At 38.3% G+C, this 27,500-nt stretch overlaps 1 protein-coding gene across 1 annotated transcript in view; it reads right to left on the bottom strand.

Annotated features, from left to right (window-relative positions):
* Positions 1-27,500, bottom strand: part of POLA1 (DNA polymerase alpha 1, catalytic subunit) — a 314,044-nt gene that overhangs the window by 77,163 nt on the left and 209,381 nt on the right. The gene's annotated exons all lie outside the window — the stretch shown is intronic.

The following is a 27,500-nucleotide window of genomic DNA, read 5'->3' as shown; positions in this document are numbered from 1 at the left end:
TGAAGGAATAAAGCGTCAGCCACGGAGTTTAGTGACCTGATATTAGTAGGCAGGCTAATTGAAAGTCACTGCCTAAATGGATAAGGAAAATAGGAAAAAAAAATTAAAAAGGAGTTATATATTTTTAAAAAATATACCAACACTTCCTGCCCTTTTGATTCTGACATATTTTGCAATTAGTAAATTGGCTGAAAACAAAAGGCCCTATTAGATTTTCAATGTCAAATACAATTAAGTGGTTTTAAAGAACACACATGAAATGGAGAAAACTATAGTTTAAATGAACAAGAATAACACCTACTTTTGTTTTCTTGATTTTGCACCATTAATTTGTGATCACTTGGAGGTTTTTTTTTTATTATCATCTTTTCTCTTTTGCCTTTGATGATAAATTCTTCTAATCAAGAAACCCGATACCCTCTAGTCTTCTCTGAGATGTTCAGTGGGTTTTTTTTTCCCCATACTTAAATGCTCATTTTGACTGTACAAGATTGGATGGAAAATACTTCAAGAAAATAAGATGATATTTTAACATTTCTTTCTCTCTCTAGCTTTTACTTATTGGTTTAAAATGTTCGATTTCTTGCTCTTTCCGTGAAAATTGCACTCAACACGGTGCCTAGGCTTCTTTCAGTCTTCTTTTATAGTTAGAACATCATGCACCAAAGTGGCCGAGTAGTGATTTACTAAGGACAATGCTGAGCTGAAATAGCTACTGTGTGTATCACACTCTGCATTCAAGTTGGATGCTTGGAGTGTTAACAGAGTAATAAGTGTGGGTCCCATACATACATAGGAATAGGGAAGGAATTTCACTTTGATACACTGGGCACAGAGGAGGCACTTAGCAAATATTGTGGAAGAAATGAATGGAAAAGCAAAATGCTTTAATGCTGCTGGTTCTAATACATTTTTTTAAAATCCCGTAATTGGATTACATTAGAAACAATGCAAACTTCATTCTCTCTCCAAGCCAACGTGTCCTCACATGAAAAGGTAGTTCTGTTTCATTTATAATCTCTGGTCTTTCTCCTGAAATTTCTTTTTTTTTTAAATGGAATTTTTTTTGAATTTTTTTCAATTTTTATTTATTTATGATAGTCACACACACAGAGAGAGAGAGAGGCAGAGACATAGACAGAGGGAGAAGCAGGTTCCATGCACCGGGAGCCCGACATGGGATTCGATCCCGGGTTTCCAGGATCACGCCCTGGGCCAAAGACAGGTGCTAAACCGCTGCGCCACCCAGGGATCCCTCTCCTGAGATTTCTGATGAGGCTCTAGATCAGTAGTCCTTCACCTGACTGCACATTGGAATTACCTGGGGGCTTTAAAAAATGATACTAAAGCTCAGACCTCACCCTGGGAACAACTAGCTCAGAATGCAGGGTGGAATGCTGTGGATGGGTGTTTTTTAAGGGCTCCTAGGTAGTTCTGGTGCATAGTCTAAGATGAGAATTACTGTGCTATGTATTACCTGTATTGGAGATACTTTTATTTTTTAAAAAATATTTTATTTATTTATTCATGAGAGAGGGGGGCGGCAGAGACACAGGCAGAGGGAGAAGCAAGCTCCATGCAGGGAGCCTGACGTGGGACTCTCCAGGATTACGCCCTGGACTGAAGGCGGTGCTAAACCGCTGAGCCACCGGGGCTGCCCTGGAGATACTTTTAGAACCATGGACACTTCTTATCCCTCCATGGCTTGAGATAAAGGAAATTACACTAAGTAAAATAGCCTGAGAAGATTTCCTGAGAATCATTTTTGGGGAAGATGCTTGCTTGTCAAGCAAGGTATTTCAAGATTAGGATAGGACATATTTTCTCTTACATAAATATAGAGTGGTTGTTAAATTTGTATTTTTTTGTTGTTGAATTATAATCTGTACACCGAAAGTGCACAAATAATAAATGTGCAGCTTGATGTACAAAGTGAATACATCTCTGTAATCAACACCCATAAGAAACAGAACATTTCCAGCATCCCAGAGGCCTCCCCTTGTTCCCCTGCCAGCTACTCCTTATCTTCCCTGCAAGGATAACAACAGATTTGCCTTAAAAAAAAAACCAAAACTTTATGTGCATAGAATCATATAGTTTTCACTCTTTGGTTTCTTTTGCTCAATATTATGTTTGTGAGATTCACCCATGTTGTTGCATGTAAAAAGAGTTTGTTCTCATTGCCATAAAATAGTCCACTGAATGACTAGATCACAATCTACTTATCCATTCTATGGATGATGGGTATTTAGGTGGTTTCCAATTTTTTGGCTATTAGGAATGGTGCTGCTGTGAATATTCTTGTACATGCCTTGAAGCACATTAAGTGTACATTTCTATTGATTATAATACCCAGTAGTGGAAATGCTGGGTCATAGGGCATGCAGATGTTCAGCTATAGTAGCAACTGCCAAAATGTTTCCAAAGTGGGCTCAGTATTGATTTTCAACTGACTTTCTTTTGAACTAGTCTGATAACACATGGTCTTTTATTTTGCCTTTTTAAGACTGTTGTGTGGCAATGTAACCAGTATTCTCTCTCTCCCTTTCATTTATAGGGATAGAGTAGAAGTTAGCTAAAACTACCTCTTTATCAACTTGAAAATAAACATAACTTGCTCCTGAATTGAATTCCTTGAGGTATGCAGTGTTTGGCTCACAACCCAAGATTATTCACAGCAAACTCTTAACCTCAAGATACTTTCCTCATACAACCTAGAACATACAAGGCCTGTCTTCTCACATTAACTAGTATATACTGACAGAAGTCAAATCCATTTGGTTTAAGCCTGAACAGTGTCAATCAGGAAGGAAAATGGGCTGCCCCAATACCAAAAATATTGCCCCAAAGTATTTTTGATGATTAAACTTGATTCTTCTTCTACCATGAGCACAAATAAACCAGCACTGACTAGAATTTTAAAATACAACAATGGTGTATCAAATCCCATTACTTTGCAAAAGCTGAGGATAGAATTTAGGCATCAGAGCATGAAGCAGATTCAGAACTCTAAACCTGCTGGCACTGACAGAGACCATAAGATACAAGTCTAGAAATGGGAAATTGCCTTGTTACAACAGCCTTGGCTGAAAAATATCTATTGGGGACACCTGGATGGTTCAGACAGGTAAGTGTAGACTCTTGGTTTTGCCTTAGGTCATGATCTCAGGGTTGTGAGGTCGAGTCTTGTGTTGAGCTCCAGGCTGGGTGTGGAACTTGCCTGAGATTTTCTCCATTTCTCCCTGCTCCCCCACTCCAACTCCAGTCAAACACTTGCATGCTTGCTTGCTCTCTGTCACACACACAAACACACACACACACACACACACACACACACACACTCCTACTAGTAACCCCACCATCTACCAGAAAGAGCTCAAACCATCAGACCTACTCAAGAGGTCTCTGCATGCCCTTCTAATGCCAACCAGGCCCCACACCTGCCTCACTCCTTACCATTGCCTGCTCCAGGCACACAGGCCCTGTGGTCCTTCCCTCCTCTGCACACTGGCGCAGGCAATTCTGCCCCTCATGGCAGGCCTATCCTCCCAGGCCTGCCTAAATTGATTTCTATCTACTTCATCAGACCTTACAGTCATCACAGTTCCTGGGGAGCCTGTCAAACCTCTAGCGTTTGGTTTGCTCACTTTCTACCCGACAAACCCAGTTGCCTCTCCTCTAGGTCCCAATAGTTTAGCACATCCCTTTGGCCTGGAGATCACACTCGAGGTAGTCCTCAGTTTTTTTATTATAAGATTTTATTTATTTACTCATGAGAGACACAGAGAGAGAGGCAGACACAGAGACAGAGGCTCCCCGCAGGGAGCCAGAGGCGGGACTCGATCATAGGCCCTGAGCCAAAGGCAGACACTAAACTACTGAGCCATGCAAGTGCCCCAATTCTCACTGTTTTTTTTTTTTTATTATTTTTATTTATTTTTTTTTATAAATTAATTTTTATTGGTGTTCAATTTACCAACATACAGAATAACACCCAGTGCTCATCCCGTCAAGTGTCCCCCTCCGTGCCCGTCACCCATTCACCCCCACCCCCCGCCCTCCTCCCCTTCCACCACCCCTAGTTCATTTCCCAGAGTTAGAAGTCTTTATGTTCTGTGTCCCTTTCTGATATCTCCCACACATTTCTTCTCCCTTCCCTTATATTCCCCTTCACTATTATTCATATTCCCCAAATAAGTGAGAACATACACTGTTTGTCCTTCTCCGATTGACTTACTTCACTCAGCATAATACCCTCCAGTTCCATCCACGTTGAAGCAAATGGTGGGTATTTGTTGTTTCTAATGGCTGAGTAATATTCCATTGTATACATAAACCACATCTTCTTTATCCATTCATCTTTCGATGGGCACCGAGGCTCCTTCCACAGTTTGGCTATTGTGGACATGGCTGCTAGAAACATCGGGGTGCAGGTGCCCCGGCGTTTCATTGCATCTGAATCTTCGGGGTAAATCCCTAACAGTGCAATTGCTGGGTCGTAGGGCAGGTCTATTTTTAATTCTTTGAGGAACCTCCACACAGTTTTCCAGAGTGGCTGCACCAGTTCACATTCCCACCAACAGTGTAAGAGGGTTCCCTTTTCTCCGCATCCTCTCCAACATTTGTTGTTTCCTGCCTTGTTAATTTTCCCCATTCTCACTGGTGTGAGGTGGTATCTCATTGTGGTTTTGATTTGTATTTCCCTGATGGCAAGTGATGCAGAGCATTTTCTCATGTGCATGTTGGCCATGTCTATGTCTTCCTCTGTGAGATTTCTCTTCATGTCTTTTGCCCATTTCATGATTGGATTGTTTGTTTCTTTGGTGTTGAGTTTAATAAGTTCTTTATAGATTTTGGAAACTAGCCCTTTATCTGATATGTTATTTGCAAATATCTTCTCCCATTCTGTAGGTTGTCTTTGAGTTTTGTTGACTGTATCCTTTGCTGTGCAAAAGCTTCTTATCTTGATGAAGTCCCAATAGTTCATTTTTGCTTTTGTTTCTTTTGCCTTCGTGGATGTATCTTGCAAGAAGTTACTGTGGCCAAGTTCAAAAAGGGTGTTGCCTGTGTTCTCCTCTAGGATTTTGATGGAGTCTTGTCTCACATTTAAATCTTTCATCCATTTTGAGTTTATCTTTGTGTATGGTGCAAGAGAGTGGTCTAGTTTCATTCTTCTGCATGTGGATGACCAATTTTCCCAGCACCATTTATTGAAGAGACTGTCTTTCTTCCAGTGGATAGTCTTTCCTCCTTTGTCGAATATTAGTTGACCATAAAGTTCAGGGTTCATTTCTGGATTCTCTATTCTGTTCCATTGGTCTATGTGTCTGTTTTTGTGCCAGTACCACACTGTCTTGATGACCACAGCTTTGTAGTACAACCTGAAATCTGGCATTGTGATGCCCCCAGCTATGGTTTTCTTTTTTAAAATTCCCCTGGCTATTCGGGGTCTTTTCTGATTCCACACAAATCTTAAAATAATTTGTTCTAAGTCTCTGAAAAAAGTCCATGGTATTTTGATAGGGATTGCATTGAACGTGTAAATTGCCCTGGGTAGCATTGACATTTTCACAATATTAATTCTGCCAATCCATGAGCATGGAATATTTTTCCATCTCTTTGTGTCTTCCTCAATTTCTTTCAGAAGTGTTCTATAGTTTTTAGGGTATAGATCCTTTACCTCTTTGGTTAGGTTTATTCCTAGGTATCTTATGCTTTTGGGTGCTATTGTAAATGGGATTGACTCCTTAATTTAATTCTCACTGTTTTTGATCATCCCGTACCTCCTAGGATGTGAGCTCCATAGGGCAGGGACTCTATGTATTCCCGTCTGCACTGCTGGTGCCAAGGCCAGAGCCGGGAATATAAATGGGCCTCAATGAATGTTTGTGGAAGAAAGGGATTCATAGAGCATATCTCCCATCTCTCGTTGAGCCTCAACACCTTGCTTAATGATACAACACTAGTATAGTGTTTTATACAAGTACAAGGGGCATGTAAAGTAAATTGAATATAATCATCAAAGGCCTCTCAGTGTAGCATCAGAACTAAAACACAAATAATGCTCTTAGAAAATGTAAGGTTTGGGATCCCTGGGTGGCGCAGCGGTTTGGCGCCTGCCTTTGGCCCGGGGCGCGATCCTGGAGACCCGGATCGAGTCCCACATCGGGCTCCCGGTGCGTGGAGCCTGCTTCTCCCTCTGCCTGTGTCTCTGCGTCTCTCTCTCTGTGACTATCATGAATAAATAAATAAAAAATTTAAAAAAAAAAAAAGAAAATGTAAGGTTAGAAAGCCATTAAAAAGTTAAAGAGAGTGGTTGACATGAGAAGGGGGTAGATAAATGGAAATATCCACATTTGACTACAATACAGTATTGAGGGAAGATACCGCAGTACCAGATAATAAGCTCCTGCAATTACACTGTTTCTCTCCTTCTCTTATGTAGTCTTAGCAGTTAAAACAGTACACTAGTCCCTTGAAATGATTTCTAATGTAGCCGGTGTGTATCTCCCCATGGCAGACTGGCTTTGGGGTCAGACTGAATTGGTTTAAAGTCTGTTCTATCACTTAAAGGCTACAGTGACTTTGGATACACTGTTTAACCTATTCACACCTCAAGTTTTTCATTAGTTTTTTTAAGATTTTTATTTATTTATTTATTTATTTATTTATTTATTTATTTATTTGAGAGAGAGAGAGAGAGAGAGAGAGAGAGAGAGAGAGAGAGAGGCAGAGACCCAGGCAGAGGGAGAAGCAGGCTCCACGCAGGAAGCCCGATGTGGGACTCGATCCCGGGTCTCCAGGATCATGCCCTGGGCTGAAGGCAGGCGCTAAACTGCTGAGCCCAGGGATCCCCAAGTTTTTCATTAGTAATCCAAAGCCCTTTAGGAAAGTTGTAAAGATAATGTGATACCATATGGAAAGTAGTGAGCACAGGATAGGTCCTGTACTTTCCCCAAACTAGCTGGTAAGCTTCCAGAGGGTCTGAATTTGTATATATTTGGAAAACCCAATGCCATATCCATGATAGGTGCTCCAGAAAAATTTAACTAAGGAATATGTTTAAACTCCAGAATATGAATGCCTCCTTTTCAAGAATGCATTAAAAACTGCTACTTCTAGTGTCTTAGTAGAGATATGCTTTTAGAATTCTAGTACCCCTCAATTTCCATACACCTTTAAGCCTTATATAAATTATTAGTCTTGATTATGAAAGAATTGAGCCAAGCATTCTTTGTTTTTCCTGCCACTCAATTAAATTAGTTTTCTCCCCATTTTATTTGCAATATCTGTATTAACTTAGTTATTTTGCAAATATGGAAAAACAGAGGGTGAAAAAAATACTGGCTTGCCAATTCCACTGTACTTCTTTGCAAAGGAAATTATTTCCATAGGCTACAGAAATAACTTATTTGAATTACTTCAATTAGTTCTAATACAAAACATTGCCACCACTTCATTAATCAGCCGCTTATGAGGGTTACTTTTCCAAGAAGTCTTTTTGGTAATTTGATTAGAAAGAATGGTAGTGCACATTATCATCTGATTCAGTGTGTCCATCAAGCAATTTACAGCAAGTTCTTGATAACGATGGGCTTAAGAAAACACACACAGCAGTTTATTCATTTCAGAATCCTAGTCCCATTTTTTGGTAAAGATGAAGTTATTTTTTTAAAGTCTTTGGCAACACACGTTGCTGAATAAGCATCAGGAAATATCTCAGTGCTTAAGAAGCATTTCACTCTATCCCTCTCCCCATAGACAACCCCCCCCACGAATGATGCAGTAATTAAAACCTAATTATTATCTTCATTTTAAACAAAACCTAAAGTGAATACCAATTAATAACAACATACTAATGAGCATCTGCTGTGATGAAATTGAATATGAATGTGCTGCAAATTTCGGGTAATTTATTTTTTTTAGGGTAAGTGCCACTGGTCGCATTCTGCAGTTAGAAGATTATATAGAATGTACACCATTTTCTATCAAGTCATTCTGCACATGGCAATTTCCATCTTAGGAGACAGGGCTGGCTTTAACACTGCAGATGTTGAAATACCCAAATATTGGTCATGAGGTCCTTCCTGGGACTGAGGACAATAATGGGACTCTATCTTGAATTTACTGTCCTCCCTTGAAAAGTTTTCCGAGCCACCCAGAGCCCCATTTGTTAAATGTCATATTTCTAGGTTAATCTCATGCCTCCCCAAAAAACTAAAAAGATTTACGTTTACCACATATAAATATCATAATGGAAAATTTAAATTAAAATTTCAAATCAGAAGAAACAATAATATAAAAATGAAGGTTTGTAAGATACCTTGGATTCCACTGGAACCTTAAGATGGCCTGGAAATATTTATTTATGTACAGGTAGGAGAAACCCTTGGAATCTGGAAGGATTGAGGTAGTTGACTGTGTTAATTAATGTCATTAATATCATATCAAGAAGCAAAATGTGGAAACCGAATGAGATTCTACAGATTATAGTTCCAACCTCCTTATCAATAAATGACTGAACCATTATTTTTCAAATATGTTCCCTTTGTACACCTTCCAGGCTTCTCTAAATGTTTCATCTCATTGATTACAGTATATTCATTGTAAAAATTTAAAATAGGCATATTCACATGTACTACATACAAAATTTTAAGACACCTGAGACCCCGCCATATTAACGGGTGCTCTCACTGAGAAACAACAAAATGAAAGTTATAAAGTTAAAACAGACATCTATATTGATAAAAACAATTATCTGTTTTACAGATGGGGGCTCTGCGTGAAACCTTACATGGAAAAAATGGCTTCCTGAATTAGGTAATTTCCAGGGTTTCTTTCCTGATCTAAACTAGACTGAAAAAAAAAAGCTACCACTTGTTTCTTTTTTACAAAAGCAGCCACCAGTCCTTTTCCCTGGAATATCCACCCAAATTTACCTACCTTGTTAAAATGAAAATTTTGTACCATTTCTCACCTCACACACAAAAAAATAACAAAACGGACATCTATAATGCTTGGTTAGACTTCTAGTATCTTTTTTAAAAAATGTATTTATTTGGGAGAAAGAGAGAACACAAGAGAGCAGCAGAGGGAGGGAGAAGCATACCTCCCACTGATTAGGGAGCCCAACATGGGGCTTGATCCCAGGATACTGGGATCATGATCTGAGCCAAAGGCAGATGCTTAACAGACCGAGCCACCCAGAGCCCCAGCTTTCTAGTATCTTAATAATTGGTTCCTAAGGATCTATGATGAGATATTGACACTTACTAAAATAAATGTACATGGCTACTGTAAATAAGTAGACTTAATATTTAGGATGAAAATTCGGCCTTGTAATTTGACATGGATGTTAAGGTCAACTCTGGGTTAGGTAACATCTTAGAACAAGTCCTGCCTCAGATGGAAAACTAGGACAAGAGAGTCATTACCAACTCAGGTCAGAGGATGTTAGCCAAAGTCAGCCTACCCTCACACCAGAAGTCACCTGAACTGATCAGAAAGACTAGTGTTCATTCATCCAACAAACTGAGTATCTATTATGTGCCAGGTACTGTTTTAACTGCTAAGACTACATAAGAGAAGGAGAGAAACAGTGTAAGATTGCAGGAGCTTATTATCTGGTACTGCGGTATCTTCCCTCAATACTGTATTGTAGTCAAATGTGGATATTTCCATTTATCTACCCCCTTCTCATGTCAACCACTCTCTTTAACTTTTTAATGGCATTCTAACCTTACATTTTCTAAGAGCATTATTTGTGTTTTAATTCTGATGCTACACTGAGAGGCCTTTAATGATTAAATTCAATTTACTTTGCATGCCCCTTGTACTTGTATAGAACACTATGCTCTTCAAAGTATTTGATCCTTACAACAAGCTTTGTGAGGTAGGAAGAAACTAGAATTATTTGCCTTATTTTATAGAACTCATCAAGGTGGAATCATCTGTTCACAATCCCAGATCTGGTCAGTGAATGGGGTAGTTATGGTTAGTTTGATAATCTCTTAGAAAAATGGGTAGAGTCCAAAGTAGAATGATGGTTCATAGGTAGGGTCAAGAAGGCTACAGTCTTTTATTGCCAAGCAGTGTCTCACATCTTGACATGAAATGCTGGTAGAGGATTACTTGAGATAAAAATGTTAAGTCCATATAGTCAGACATGCTATTTAAAACTGACAGAGATTTCTTGAATGCTATGACTGTGTTAAACCACACTATACTGAAGTAGATGCTTAATGAAGTTTAGCATTGCATATTAATATCCATTTGACATTTTCTAGTCTTCAGATCAGTCTCCCTTGCATTATGCTCTCTCCCATTTTATCTTCAATAAATGAACTAGCTTTTCTGATTATCTCCATTTTATAGATAAGAAGGCTGAGACTCAAAGAGATCATGTACTTGCCCTAGGTCATGCAGTTAGTAAGTGGCAGAGCCAGGACTTGATTCCAGGTTTTCAGTGTCCAAGCCCCTTATCTTTTTAATATGCCACTTTTCATTCATACTCTTGCAACCATGCCATTCTCTGTGTTAATCAGTTCCTTGTGGCTAGTTTTCAACCTGAAATACTTGCTTAGTGTACCAGAGCAGCAGTCACCTGGTAGGCTATGCAGTTAGGCTATCACAATGCCATGTTTCAGGCACAGTCCACCACAAGTCAAAGTGACTGAAGCACAGGGCCAATGCAAAGGGCACTGAGCTGGGGGCTGGAGGTAAAGGCTGCAAGCATAAAGTGACCAAGCCAAATAAAATGCTTTTCAACGCACACCATTGTTGCACTGGGGACCCAATGTTTAACTGTGTAGATTTAATTTTATGATTTTTGTTCACCTTCATTATGAGTTTTGCCTTTTAGAAATTGTGCCTTTGATCAGAAAGATGTCAAATGTGAGTTTTTTAAAGATTTATTTACACATATATCTATTCATTTAGAAAGAGAAAGAGAGAGAGCACGCACACAGGCAAGTGCTTGAGCAGGGGGAAGGACAGAGGTAGAGGGAAAGAACCTCAAACAGACTCCCTGCTCAGCATGGAGCCCAATGCAGGGCTCAATCTCAAGACCCTGAGGATCATGACCTAGCTGAAATCAAGAGTTGGGCACTAAACCGACTGAGCCACCCAGGTGCCCCTCAAATGTTGAGTTCTTTAAAGTTTAAAGTTTATGTTTCACACAGACCTCTGTATGTTCACTTAAGATAATTTTCATCTGGATTTAGCAATTCTCATTAGAATATAAAAAAGCTTTATTGGGTGCCTGGGTGGCTCTGTTGGCTAAGCATCTGCGTTTGGCTCAGGTCATGATCTCAGGGTCCTGGGATCCAGTGCTGCATCAGGCTTCCTGCTCAGCAGGGAGTCTGCTTCTCCCTCTCCTTTTCCCCATCCCCCCTGCTTATGCTCTCTCAAATAAATAAATAAAATCTTAAAAAAATAAGCTTTCTTTTTTCTCTGTTTTACAAATGAAAAAACTGAGTTGCACAGAGGCCATGTAGTCTCTCCTCTCATTTGTAAACTGGGAGGAAAAACCACCTTAAGGTGCAATTATGAGGCTTTACTGAGATAGTATGTGTGAAACAGAGTATAGTACCTGGCATACAATGAGTCTTAAATAACTGGTAGCTATAAACATTTGCCTTTGGGAAGTTCCCTGAAATAAACCAAATAGGCACTTGCAAGAATTTGACTTTTTAAAAATTTTGGGGTACTTCATTCAAGAGCCAAGTCTAACCAATATACTCTTGTAGTTCTAAATAAGTCATTGATGACGTAAGCAAGTGATTAAAAAAAAAAAAGATGAGGTGGTAAGACGTCAGTACCAATGACTGTAAAAAAATAAAGACAACTTAATCACCATCTCACCAACAAATAACAAGTTGAAATAGAACCAAATTTTCCTTACTTTAATTTCTTCGTAGCTAAAATGTCAGTTCTCCTTAAAGCACTGTAATCCCTTTGAAGATGGGATTATATCATCAATACTTGAGGACTCCCAAGGTTCTGGCACAGGATGAGGAGGCCAGCAGCATAAATGTTTTAGAATAAAGATGCTAAAGTAAAGCCAAGGTATTTTAAAATACTAAATGTAAAAATAGGAAATGAAGTAAGTAGTGTGGTTGTTAAGAACATAGACTCTGGAACCAGACTAGATTCAAATCCTGGTTGTACCCTTTAGCAGACATGTGATCTTGGGCAAGGTATCTGACCCGTTTCCTCATCTGTAAAACAGGGATGACAATAGTGTCTCAGATAATTATAACACAGATTAAGAGTTTAAATAGAGAAAAAGCTTACAATAGTGTCTGAAACAGTACACAGTATAAGTTTGCTTTAAATCTTTTTTGGGTTAAATTTGGCTATAACAAACTCTTAATGTACCTCTACAGTCTTTTTGGTTCTAGTGTCTGTATGTCAGTCTGTAATGAGGTTATACGTCTTATAACCTACTAGAAGACAGAAACTGTAGCTATCAAAATTGTCTTTTAAAGTGACTAATAGCTTCATAGAATATGACTCACAGACACAACAAGAAACACAAAAACCGATGCTGAGGAATATTCAAGAAGTGGTGTTTGTTTGCTTTTTGCTGGAGGAAGTCAGTTACTGCTTTAAAAAGTGAAGGGGTAGATTTAGAGAAGCTTTTGCTAACTGTTCTCCATCTTTCTCTTTTGTATAAGGTCTTATGTTAACAACAGAGGGTAAATACAAAACTGTGGTTAACTGTGTGGCTCCTAGAGTTGGAAAGACTTCCTCAAATCCTGGCTCTGACATTTACTGTAGATGGAGGCCCTGGATGAGTCAATTAACCTTTCCAAGCCTCAGTCTCCCCATCTGTAAAACATGCATGAGAGTGCTATGAGGATTAAACAGGTAACACATATGAAGTGTTTGGGGAAAGTGTACTGCTTGTAGGTGATAAGCATTCAGTTTGATTTAGCTATTATTGAAATGTAATACTCTGTAATATCCTTGCCTTGATTCTAAGACACCTATCATTGCATCTTACTGTTTCTGAAACAAAGATTTATCTTACGGCTGCTATCCTTGCTAACAAGTTTCTTTTCCCCTGAAATGCTACTACTAAATCAGTGTGTCTTATAATTGATGGCATGACAGAAGAGAGATACAGTAGACATAAGCAGATTTAACATTTATGCCTTCCTTGTCCTATTTCATTAGTTAAGAATGGGTTTTTGTTAGTTTTCAGTTCTAATGGTCAGACTACCTTTAGCCATTATCTTGTTCTAGCCAGCTCAGTCAATGAAACAGATCCATGTATCTTACCCAACATGGTCGCTAGGTGCTAAGGCCATAGACTCCCTTCCCTAATCAGCCACCATCATAATACATGATAAGAAGTAATTTACTTATTGAGACATCATTTAGTGGATCTAATGGTTTGGACTTTCTACAGGAAATTTCAGGTAGCTATTAACATAATTTAGTTACTAAGACCCATTACACAAAGACTCATGGCAGATGTCTTATGATTTTCCTGCATAAAGTTTTGTATAATGAAACATTCAGTAAGAACTCACTGTACATATACTTTTCAAATGTTAGCCAATTAATTGTGGTAAACAATGATAAAACAGTAACAAAAGGGAGGGTATTAACATATATAATGTATCATTCACTCATTCCTTGTCTACATTATTCCAATTTGCCAGAATGATACTAGCATTGCAAAAACAGGGCCAACGTAAATTGGTTGGACTGTGCTGTCCTTTCTTTTTAGAGTGTATTATAAATTACAGTATTAGATACTTGTTTAATTAGAAAGAAAGCTTGCCTGTATTCAAGACCTGGTCTTTCTTATGGAAAGCTTACCTAGGCTACCTTCTACGTTCAGTGGGAAACCACACCATTCTACAGAGAAGTGTTGAACAAAATACAAAGTGGCTAATGGACTTTCCCTGGAATAAAACGCACAGCTATAAATGTGTTTCCTCTCAACTGCTTTCACCTAAAAGGAAGGGAATAGCAATCTCCTTTTTTAAAAACGCTTTGAGACTTAAGAAATTATACCTGAAAAAAATCAGAAAAACAGAAACAAAAAATCTGCCCAGGCTCTATACATCTAGGTCACAAAGCATGGGGAGCCCTTTGATAAAATATATCCTACTAATGCTTTCCCTTCACTTAAAAAAATGTCCTCAGGTTCCTGAGGTAGGCTTCATTCCAGCTTCAACAGATGTAGACCTTATTCCACAGTTTGTTTTTTTGTCTCATCTTTCATGTTCTATCACACTCTATCTGGGGTTTGAGCAAATTCAAGGATCAACAATGAACCATTCCTTAGTTCCTAAGCCTACATCATGCCTGTATCTTATTTGATTCTTTGGCAGGTTGCAGGGACATGAAAAAGTGTATTGTTTTTTTCCTGCATTCCTCTCGGCTCTAATTGTTCTGTAATTCTCAATGACTATAACAGAAGTGCCTCTATTTGAGCTCCAGCAGGTCTGTTTCTCTCAAATCATTTGTTACCACCCACCTATCTCACTTGAGTCACCGCCACCTTGAATATACACACTGTGGTGCTCAATTATTTGGATGCAGATAATCCACATCCTTGTTCTTCCCCTTTTCTGCCTTAGACCACTTCACCTCTCAGCAGTTTTTCAACCAGCAAAGTGAGAAAAAGTAATACACCTTCCTGTAATATGGTACTGGAATGTACCATAGGTACATTAGGTATTTAAAAAAAGAGATCATTTAGTGGATCTCTTGAATTAAAAAAAAAAAACTGCCAATATTGAGTAAATAGGCATGAAATCAGTCAAATGTTACTCTTAGGAACATCCTGAAAGTGTAGAGGGATGGGAAGTGGAGATGATTGGTGACAAATTCAAGTTTTCATTATCTGTGAATTTTATCTGTCCAGGTGAGTGGTTTTCAAACAGTGTCTTAGTAATGGAACCTATTTTTACAGGTAAACTTTAATAGAGCAACCTCAGAAATAAAGTAGATAAAAGTGGCAATACTCCAGGGTTATCTTTGGATAAGGTCAGTGGTCCCACCCATAGAATGAGTTTTCAAACATTTTTTAATGCTAATAGATCTATGAGGTATATCCACGGAGTACGAGCTAGAACTCTATGCTCTTCAATGAGAGAGAAACAAAAAGAGCAAACTGGTACATTACCAGCTGAAGATGAGGATGTGAATTTGTTAAGCGTAATATGAAATGGTATACAATCACAACCATTATAACATAAAATAAAATAAAATGAAAGAAAACATCTTTATTGGAATATCGCTCCCCTTTAGAGCTAGCACAAGTGGGCAGAAGCTGTTGGAGGCAACCTGAACCTGCAGTCATACACAGGCCTATAGGAGGTCTCACCTGCCAATACAACTCCACCTTAATTCACTTCACCTTGCTCAGACACACTGTTTAACAGTTGTGAATGTAAAATAACCTTAATCGGCAAATTTAAACCAGAAGAACAAAAGGGACATGATTGAAACTAATTTACATTTCCAATTATTATTACAAAAATTGAGACACTGTGTTCTCTTCGTGTGGCCTGTTTGTTTTTAAATCATCACCTTTAACCAAGAGGAAGGGATATGTTTGAAACAGATTCCAGAATGCTGGCTATGGTGAGATAAAGAGAAAACAAATCAGGATTGAAATTTTCTTATTCTCTATGATGCTATACCCGCTCCCCCCTTCAATAAACAAGAGAGAAGAATGGGAACTATAAGCAAACAGATGTTTATCTTGCATAAAAGAACACAGAGCTTCTTGAACTCTACCTACCCTTGTCAAAAGTAAAACAAAACAAAAAAACAAAAAAAATCCCACATTGCTCCAATATCCAGATTCTCTTATTCAAAACACTGTCATGTTTTTAAGGCTTTACATTCTTAAAAGGTTAGAACTTACAGGAGTGGTCTGACACTCTGGTGCCCAAATGTAATCCACTCATTTCTTCTTTTTTTCCTAATTTTATTTTATTTAAATTAAATTTGCCAACATATAACACCCAGGCTCATCGCGTCACGTGACCTCCTTAATCCTCATCACCCGGTTACCCCATCCCCCACTCTCCTCCCCTTCTGCAACCCTTTGCTTGTTTCCCAGTGTCCGGAGTCTCTCATGGTTTGTCTTCCTCTCTAATCTTTCCCCACTCAGTTCCCCCCTTCCCTTATGGTCCTTCACTATCTCTTACATTCCACATATGAATGAAACCATATAATTATCTTTCTCTGATTAACTTATTTCACTCAGCGTAATACCATCCACGTCGATGTAAATGGTAGGTATTCATCCTTTCTGATGGCTGAGTAATATTCCATTGTGTATGTGATATATATATATCACATCTTCTTTATCCACTCAGCTGTTGAAGGACATCGTGGCTCCTTCCACAGTTTGGCTATTGTGGACATTGCTGCTATGAACACTTGGGTGCAGGTGTCCTGTTGTTTCACTATAACTGTATCTTTGGGTAAATACCCAGTAGTGCAATTGCTAGGTCGTAGGGCAGCTCTATTTTTAACTTCTTGAGGAACCTCCACACTGCTTTCCAGAGTGGCTGCACCAGCTTGCACTCCCACCAATAGTGCAAGAGGGTTCACATCCTCGCCAACATTTGTTGTTTCCTGTCTTGTTAATTTTAGCCATTCTGGTTATTCCATCCATTTCTTAAGCTAAGGTTAGGAAGGACCTTTCTTTGGTTTTTACTTTAGCAGTAAGAATACTCATGTTTTGTTCCTCCAAAGAGATTTCTTTTGTTATAGTCGGATACTTCCTCCATGGTGTAGATTTCCAAACAGCTTAGCAGGGGCTCCCAATAACATTTCTGTTTAGGTGTGTCTGGTTTTCAGCCTGGCAGCTTTGGGATTTACTTTATGGTGACCTCAATGCTGGACATTTAATCCATGTAACATTTTTTGTAGAAAAGGAATCTTTTTATTTGAAAAATCTCTAAAGGCAGAGTTATATCTTCTTATCACCAGGTCACAGAAATTTGATTTTCTTCAATTTTTACTTTTAAAGCTATCATAGTAAAATCGACTTTGGAGAGGAGTGTAGTTCTATGACTTTTACCACATGTTAACACTCATCGCAATCAGGATATAGAACGCTTCCATCATCCCCCAAACTTCCTTGTGCTGCCCCTTTGTATTCACACCATTCTCTAATCCATGACGACCACTGATTTATTCTCAATCATTCACTACAGTTCTGTAATTTCAGGAATGTCCTCAAATGGGTTCATATAGTTTGTAGTCTTATGAGTCTGGCTTCTTTCACTCAGCACGATGCATCTGAGATCCATCCAGTTTGGGTATATCAGTAGTCTATTCCTTTCTATTGCTGTGTAATACTCCATGGTATGAAAGTACCATGGTTTATTCATTTATCCACTAAAGTGTATTTGGGTTGTTTCCAGTTTTTGGCTTTTATGAATTCTGCTGCTTATAAACATTTGTGAACAGTTTTTTTTTAAATGAGTGTGTGTTTTCATTTCTCTAGGGTTAATACCCAGGAGGACTGCTAGGTCATATGGTTTATGTGTGTATTTACCTTTATTGGAAAGAGCTGAACTGTTTTCCGGAGGTGGCACCATTTAACATTCTCACCATCAAGAGATGAAGGTTTCTGTTGCGCCACATCCTCATTAGCATTTGGTCCTGTCAGTATTTTTATATTTTAGTGAGTCCAACAGGTGTGGAGTGGTATCTTGTAGTTTCAATTCGCATTTCCCCGATGCCAGTAATGGTGAACAAATTTTCCCATGCTTATCTGTCATCCTCATATCCTCTTTGGTAAAGAACCTGTTCAAGTAATTTTATTTTTAAATTGGACTGTCTGCTTTAACTGTTTAATCGGAAGGGTTTGTTATATATATTGGATACAGGTCCTTTGCTGGACATGTGACTTGTAAATACCTTCTCCAAATTAGTGGTTTATCACTGTCTTAAGTGATAAGTCCTTAAGACTATCTTTTGTAAAGCAATGGTTTTTATTTTGATCAAGTCCGAATGGATTTCTAGAATTTTATAGATCATGGTTTTGGTCTCATGTCTAAGAACTCTTTGCATAATCCTAGGTCATAAATATTTTCTCTCATGTATTACTTTTTGAAGTTCTTTTTTTTAAGATTTTATTTATTTATTTGAGAGAGAGCGCGTGCGCGAGAGAGCAAGAGGAAGAGAGAGAGCGAGCAACAGCAAACACGCACAAGCAGGGGGAGCAGCAGGCAGAGGGAGAGGCAGATGCAGACTCTAGCTGAGCAGGGAGCCTGACATAGGGCTCAATCCCAGGAACCCGGGATCATGACCTGAGCCTAAGGCAGACACTTAATCAACTTAGCCACACAGGTGCCTCCTTCTTAAAGTTTTATAGTTTTACACTTAGACCTGTGATGTATCTTGAGGTAATTTTTAAAAAAGATATTATTTATTCATGAGAGACACAGAGAAAGAGGCAGAGACATAGGCAGAGGGAAAAGTAGGCTCCCTGCAGGAAGCCTGTTACAGGACTCGATCCCAGGACTCGAGGATCATGACTTGAGCCGAAGGCAGACATTCAATCACTGGGTCACCCAGGTGAAGTTAATTTTTGTAACAGATTTAGGGCAAAGTTAGTTTCTTTTGCATATGGTCAGACTTAATTTTTTCAACTTCACTTGTTTAAAGAACTATACATTCTCTATTAAAATTGCCTTTATACCTTTGTCAAAAATCAAACAGTAATATTTGTGCAAATCTATTCTCTTCTCTTGGTTGAGGTGTCTATCCTATTGCCATTTCCAAACTGCCTTGATTACTATAGCCATATTATAATGTCTTAAAATGAGGTATTGATTGCTCCAACTTTGTTCTTTTTAATTATGAATTCAATTAACAGATACAGGGATGTTGAGGTCATTCATTTTATCTTCAATGGATTTGTATAGTTTATGATTTTTGAGGAATTGGTCCACTCCCTCTAAATTGTCAAATATGGGGAGTATGTCCTTGTTATCCTTTTAGAATCTGTGGCAGTCTAGCATTCTGGATACTGCTAAATTATTTCTTTTCTCTCTCTTTTTAAAAAGATTTTATTTATTTATTTATTCATGAGAGAGAGAGAGAGAGAGAGAGAGAGAGAGGCAGAGGGAGAAGCAGGCTCCTCACAGGGAGCCTGATGCGGTACTCGATCCCAGACCCCGGGATCATACCCCAAACCGAAGACAGATGCTCAAACCACTGAGCCATCCAGGCGTCCCTCTTTTCATCTTTGTCAGCCTTGCTAGAGGCTTATCATTTTACTGGTCTTTTCAAAAAGCCATATTTTGGTTTCATTGTTTTCCCTTACTCTTCTGTTTTCGATTTCACTGAATTTTGGTCTGATCTTCACTATTTCCCTCCTTCTGCTAGTTTTGGGTTTCTCTTCTTTTAAAATTTTCTTTAGGCAGAAAGCAGATTGATTTGAGACCTTTCTTTTTCCCTAACAGAAACATCTAATGCTATCAATTTCCCTCTAAGCACTGCTTTAGCTGCATCATCTTACTTTGTTCAGTTTTCTACTTGCTCCCTTAAAAAGTCACCTGATTCTAATTATGATTATTTAATACTTACCTGCCAAATTAACTAGCTTATTTTAACAACTAGGTGAATACACAATTCCTTGACACTTGCTATTTGAATATCTTATAGATTTTGCCTGTGTCTCTGATGAATAAATAATGTGTCAGCATTCAAATATTGGTAATTGGCCTATTTTGTATGACAGTATACATTACAGTATATATTGTCTCAATCACTGTTTTATTTTCATTTTCACTCAGTTCAAAATATTTTCTAATTTTACTTAAGACCCTCTCTGACCCATGGATTATTTAGAAATTTGTTGTTCAATTTCCAAGTACTTGAAGATTGTCTTGTTATCTTTCTCTTATTGACTTCTAGTTTAATTCCATTATGGTCAGAGAATATAATTTGTATGATTTCAATTCTTTTCAATTTATTAGGGCTCCTTTTATGATCTAGAATGTAGTCTATCTTGCTGAATGTTCCCTGTGCACTTGAAAAGAATGTGGACTGAGCTACTCTTAGGTGGACTGTTCTATAAAATATCAATTAGATCCAGTTGGGCTGTCAGTTCCCCTATATTCTTGCTGATTTTCTGTCCATTATTTCTATCAATTATTGAGAGAGGAGTGTTAAAGTTGCCAAGTATAATTATGGATTGCCTATGTCTCCTTTCAGATCTGCCAGGTTTTGCTTCAGGTATTTTGAAGCACTGCTGTTAGATGCATACGCATTTTGGATTATCTTTTCCTAGTGAATTAGCTCTTTTATCATTATGTAAAGTTTCTCTTTATCCCTTGTAATTTTATTTGCTCTGAAGTCTAATTTCCTGGTATTAATATATATATATATATATATTTTTCAAATTCCCATTGATTTTTTTTAAACTTTATTTATATTTTGGTCTTAAATGATTATTTCTGATTATTTCTAAATTTCTTTTGATTAGTGTTTATGTGGTATATCTTTTACCATTTTTCTACTTTTAATCTACCTGTATTTGAAGTTTCTTTTTAAAAAACTCTAAAAATTGTTTCTATCTATCTACCTACCTACCTACCTACCTACCTATTTGGGGGAGGTGGGCAGAGGAAGATGGAGAGACACACTCTTAAGCAGGCTCCATACTCAGTGCGCAGCCTGACACAGGGCTCAATCTCATGACCCTGAAATCACAACCTGAGCCGATGTTTAAGTGACTGAGCCCCCTGGGCGCCCCTCAAGCGAGTTTCTCGAAACACCTTATAGTTGCATCATTTACAAAATCCATTCTGATCATGTCTTTTAATTAGTGTATACACATTTAGACTATGTAGTTACTGATATATTGAGACTTGGGTTTACATTATTTGTTTGCTGTTGTTCCTTCTGTTTTTCCTTCTTCTTTCCCATTTCCTGCCCTTTTTTGGGGTATTTTAACATTTTTTATTATTAAATTAATTATGTCTTGAAATCTCTCTGTAGAGTTTATAGTTAAGGATAACAATGCACTTAGAATCAAAATGTTATCACATTAACTGGAATTTACAAATCCATTATAGGTGCCTTTTCCCTCTCCCTTTTATGTTGCAGTTGTCTTACATATTACACCTCCATACAACAAAAACTTTATCAGACAATGGTATAATTTTTGCTTTCACCTATCAAATTTATTTCAAAAACTCAAGAGGAGAAATAGTCTATTATACTTATCATCTTTTTTGCTCTTCCTTCACTCTTGATGTTCCAAGTTTCTGTATAGTACCATTTCCATTTTGTCTGAATAAGTTCCTTTATCAATTCTTTCAGAGAAGGTCTGCTGGCAATGAATTCTCAGTTTTCTCTCAACTGAAAATGTCTTTTATCTTTACAAATAAAGTTTTTCTTGGCTGGATATAAAAATCTGAGTTAAATCTTTTCTTTGAGTACTTTGCACTTCCTCTGGTCTCCATGGTTTCTGATGAGAAATAAATCATTTGAATCATTTTCCCTTAGAATAAATCATTTTTCTCTGGCTACTTTTAAGATTTTTTTAATTCATTTTTTTTGTTTCCAGAAGTCTGATTATGGTGCTTCTGAGAATAGATTTCTTTGGGTTTATTCTGTTTAGGGTTTACTTAGCTTTTTTAACCGGTAAATTTATGTCTTTTGCCAAACATGGAAAGTTTTCACAGTCTTTCTTTGTTTCAAGTTTTTATTTAAATTTCAGTAAGTTAACATAGAGTGTAATAGTTTCAGGAATTTAGTGATTCATCACTTACATATAACACCCTGTGCTCATCCCAACAATCATATTACTTCTTCAATTATTTTTTTCAGTCTGGTTCTCTTCTTCTTTGGGACTCCAGAGACATAAAAGTTAGATTCTGTTATTATCTCACGAGTCCCTGATGTGCTGTTCTCTCCAACCTTCCACAATCTTTTTCTCTCTCTTCTTCAGACTGAGTAATTTCTATTGATCTATCTTTAAGTTCACAGGCTCCACTGTCATCTCCATTATCCCACTGAGCAGACCCAGTGAGGTTTTCATTTTGGGTACTACATTTTTCAGTTCTAATACATTTATTTGGCCCCTTCTTTATATCTTCTATTTTTTTTGCAGAGACTTTGTATTTTTCCACTCATTTCAAAAGTGTTCACCATTGCTCACTGGAACACTGGTATAATAATAGCTGCTTTAAAGTCTTTGTCATGTGATTCTACCCAAAGTGTTATCTCACTGTTAAGATTTTTGATTCTTTTTTTTCCCCCAATGCAAGCTTAGATTTTCCTGGTTCATTTTATACTAAGTACTCCTGGACTGTATCCTGGACATTTGAATAGTATGCTATGAATCTATGGGTCTTGTTAAAATCCTATGGAGAATGTTGATGTTTCTGTTTTAACAGGCAATTGACTTCATTAGGTATAGACTGTGAGTTTTAACCCATTTTCTGTGGGCTGTGGCTCTGCTATCAGTTTAGTTTTCAAAACCATTGCAGGGTTTTTTGGATCTGTCCAATGTGCGCATCATCCAGTAGTCAATCTGAGTCCTAGATGGTGGTCTTTATTTCAGTTCTCAAAGTCTTTGTTATGCTCAATAGGCTCAGATCCTTTCCTTCCAGGTTGAGGGATGAGCACAGGTGCTCATGAACAACTTTAAGGGGTTATTTTCCTTGAGGTTGTCTCTGCCTGTGATCTCCCTCCCTGGTACCTTCCAGGTCCCTGCAGCTCTCTCTTGTTTTTTGTCTTCCAGCCAGAAAGTTGGGTCTCTCACTTTATGAGAGAGAGAGAGAGAGAGAGAGAGAGAGAGAGAATGAATGAATGAGAATGAATGAGTGCGTTTTTGCCCTCCTTGTAGTTTTGGCTCCTGGTGACTGCCGCTGAAGCTTGTTGCCACCATAAGATCACCTGTGGGATGGGGCCTGAGTAAATGAAGAAAAAGAAACAGAAAAAACCTGGAGGAGTTCCACATTCTTGCTAGGTGTTAGAAGTTCCTTTTACTTTTCCAAATCATGTTCACAACTTTAAGATCTAGATCAAAATTTAAATCTAAGAAATCTTACCTAACTCTAATTATGTCCTATTTCTTCAGCACTAATTTATTAGTTCTATAATATATTGTTACTTTTTAAGAACTTAGGTTTTGCCTCAAATGTCTGTGCTCAGTTCCTCATACTTGGAAACTCTTGGCTTCAAAACCTTTTTTACTTCTCATAACCCAGACAAGCATACTGGAGATAGGATATTCAATATTCAGCAAGTTTAATCATCTGGTGGATAGATGTTCTCATTAGTCTTTGTAAAAAGAATATTTTTGGACATTAAGAGGATGAGGAGAGAACAATAAAGTAGGGGGAAAGTAAGGTTCCAGTAAATTATCAAGATAAAGTAAGGTACAATTGGTTCCCTTCAATGCTTATTTTGCAAACTAAAATTTATTCCAATGCCAGAGAATAATCTGAACATATGATGAATTTTATGTTTGCTTCTGTAGATCCTGTCTATAAGAAACACTACATGAATGTAGAAAACTGTACCCTGTTGAACCAACCCACGTAGAAATATGTAAAACACACATACACTCACACTCTGACCACCTACTTCAGTTCACTGACTATGTTGTGAGCTACACTCACCCCCATCTGGTGTTTGTTACAACTTTCCTTCCAATTTCAGATAACCTTTCTTCTACCACTTCACCATGATTCCCAAGCTGCAATCCTTCTGATGTTCACTTCTGTAAGCAAACTTCAGCCCCTTTTCAAACTAAAGTTCCCTAACTCTGGGAAACAAACTAGGGGTGGTAGAAGGGGAGGTGGGCGGGGGGTGGGGGTGATTGGGTGACGGGCACTGAGGTGGGCACTTGACAGGATGAGCACTGGGTGTTATTCTATATGTTGGCAAATTGAACACCAATAAAAAATGAATTTATAAAAAAATAAACTCAACAGCAAAGAAACAAACAATCCAATCATGCAATGGGCAAAGGACATGAACAGAAACTGTGAAATTTCTTCCTCTGTGAAAAGGAAGGCATAGACATGGCCAAGAAACACATGAGAAAATGTTCCGCATCACTGGCCATCAGGCAAATACAAATCAAAACCACAATGAGATACCACCTCACACCAGTGAGAATGGGGAAAATTAACAAGGCAGGAAACCACAAATGTTGGAAAGGATGCGGAGAAAGGGGAATCCTCTTGCACTGTTGGTGGGAATGTGAACTGGTACAGCCACTCTGGAAAACCGAGTGGAGGTTCCTCAAAGAGTTAAAAATAGATCTGCCCTACGACCCAGCAAGTGCACTGCTGGGGATTTACCCCAAAGATACAGATGCAATGAAACGCCGGGACACCTGCACCCCGATGTTTATAGCAGCAATGTCCACAATAGCCAAACTGTGGAAGGAGCCTCGGTGTCCATCAAAAGATGAATGGATAAAGAAGATGTGGTTTATGTATACAATGGAATATTACTCAGCCATTAGAAACGACAAATACCCACCATTTGCTTCAAGGTGGATGGAACTGGAGGGTATTATGCTGAGTGAAATAAGTCAATCGAAGAAGGACAAACATTATATGGTCTCATTCATTTTGGGAATAAAAAAATTAGTGAAAGGAAATAAAGGGGAAAGGAGAAAAAATGAGTGGGTAATATCAGAGAGGGAGACAGAACATGAGAGACTCCTAACTCTGGGAAACAAACAAGGGGTGGTGGAAAGGGAGGTGGGTGGGGAGTGGGGATGACTGGGTGACAGGCACTGAGGGGGGCACTTGATGGGATGAGCACTGGGTGTTATGCTATATGTGGGCAAACTGAACTCCAATAAAAATAATAAATAAAATAGTATTAAAAAGAAAAAAAGAAAGAAAAAAATAAAGTGCCCTATTTATTGTAGTACTTATATATTCCTTATCTATTTTCTTTCTTTCTTAGCTATTTAAGATGTGTAAAATTATGCCACTGTTTTCTTTAGGTTCCTATATTCCTATTCATGTCACCGATGATGCTTCTGTTGTGCCCCAACCTCTGTGTTTTCCCTGTAAACCAGTTAGTTGTAATTGTGTCATTTTACATAACTTGGTGATTTTTATTATATTTATTTCCTTACTTATTTATTTTTAAAAAGAGACATAGGCAGAGGAAGAAGCAGGCTCCCTGTGGGGATTCCAAGATCCCAGGATCCTGACCTGAGCAGAAGGCAGATGCTCAACCACTGAGGCACTCAGGTGCCCCACTCAGTGATGTTTAGAAACACATATACTGTGTTATAGGAGAATTGAATATAAAATGGAGAGGAGGAGAGGGAAGACTGGTGGAACAAGGTAATAAAGATGAAAACAAGGAACAGAATATAGAACATACTCTCGATATTTTCTTAATCTCAAGATTTGCCCAAGAAGATTTTCTGTGATCTATAACCACTAAAGTGGGGTCTGGCAGCTAAACCATGGATTAGTTTGCTCTAAAGATTCAACTTCAACTTACTGGTTCAAAGTAGAAGCGACAGAGCTTCCTAAGACTGATCTTCCTAATGTCAGAGCATCAGCTAAATAGACTATATAGGGAAAGAATAGGAGAAGGCACCAAATTCTCCAGCTTCTAAGTAGAGACAGAGAAGAGACCCAAAGGAATGTGTTCCACTTCATCTCTACTTATTTATATCCTACTGATCTTTCTAGTTCTAGTTTAGATCTCATCTTTGCAATGCAATCATCTCTCATCTTTCCCTTCTCTAACCACTTATGTACATGTTTATACTAAAAATTAGTATAGCAGTTGTTAATTACTTCCTGTCACCTCTTCAACACACCTGCATATGGATGAACACACACCCATCCGAGACAATGGTTCATTACAGCTGTGTGATTCTCATGACTTTCAGGGATCCTTGCATGTGTGTAGAAGTGTGTATGTGTGGTGTCTGTAGTCCAGAAATTTTGCCTTGTGGGCAAAAGTGGAACACAAGTCATTTCCTGCCCCCAAAAGCATATGAAGACCAAGGACAGTGTTATGCCAGGTAGGGTCTACAAAAATCTTTTGTCTTTTTATGGCAAACACTCAACCATTAAGTCTGTGTTTAGGAAGAACTATTTGGGTAAGAAGACTATGCAATTTTTTTACCTTGAAAATCACTCATTTTTAGGTGAGTAATTAAATGTGTTAAAATTCAATTTAGAATCAGTACACTGCAGGAAGGAATGTCTATGACATTCATTCTATATAATAACATAGGGATAAAAGATCTGAGTAACAAATCCTATCAGTTTTGACTTTAAAATGCCTGCAGAATTCAACCACTTCTCACAAATTTCCTTGCTATCCTTTTGGTCAAGCTGCCATCATCTTTTGCCTGGATTACAGCAGTCAAAGCAATCCACTTAAAAGTCAGACCATAGCACTCCTCTGCTCAGAACTCCCCAGCAGCTCCCCATCTGCCCTATAAATCAAAATCTTTACAGTGGTCTGCATACCCCCCACCCCCATTTCTCTCACCTAACCTCTTCCTACTCTCCATACTGTTCATGCATCTCTTGCCACACTGGCATCCCTGATATTCCTTAAATATGCCAAGCACCCTTCTACCTCAGCCCCTCATACTCATCATTCCTCATGCCTGGCACACTGGCTCCCATCCTTCTGGTCTTTGGTCATATCAAGAACTTCTTCAACTGCCCTGTATAATGACTAAGCCCCATTCACATCAGTCCCTTTCTCCTTCCACAACTGAATTCTTCTCCACGGTACTGCTCACCCCCTGCCATGTCATATAGCTGTTTATTATTATCTGTCTTCCTATGCTAAAATATAAGTTCCTTGCAGCATCCCTAGTGGCTGTAACAATGTTGGCCCAGGGTAGGTGCTCAATAAATTTTTGTTGACTGAATTGGGAGTGTATAATAAGCAACATCATTTATAACCATGACTCAAAAGCATAAAATGATCTTTGCTTGGCATTCCAAGGAAGACATATCCCATATCAGAGTTATAATCGAGACTATGTCTGAAGGAAGAAATCACACAAAAATTATCAAGACTACAAAAGATTGATTTTAGACTCAGAAATCCTATTCTATAATTAAAGAGCGCTGCCCTAACACATAGAGGGCTCTGGAAATCTCCTTTTTTACCATTCGGTTCCTCTCCAGAGCCCTCAGTTGCCAACAGATATGTTCTGTGCTGCATCTAAGTGGTAAGGTAAATAAGGGAACACTGAAGGACAGTAGGGTGAATCTGTACACATAAAGCACCCCTCTTTGAAGCAGGCCTTACTGTGTCTGCCCACATCTTTGGTGGTCTTCCAGTTGAATGGTGAACTACAAATCCCAAAATGCCTTGCAGAATTTTGTGACAGCATTTCATAATGACACTTCCACAAAATACAATATAGTGTTTGTGATGAAACTGAGTCAGTGTGGTGTTTGTTGGTGAAGAGTGTTTTGCCTCTATTCTGCATAGCAACTCTTGCATGTTTACCCAGACTGTGTTTGTATTATTATTAA

This window comes from Nyctereutes procyonoides, unplaced genomic scaffold (assembly GCF_905146905.1).
Source record: "Nyctereutes procyonoides isolate TBG_1078 unplaced genomic scaffold, NYPRO_anot_genome, whole genome shotgun sequence".
Lineage (NCBI taxonomy): Eukaryota > Metazoa > Chordata > Mammalia > Carnivora > Canidae > Nyctereutes > Nyctereutes procyonoides.
This window is presented reverse-complemented; position numbering and strand designations above follow the sequence as displayed.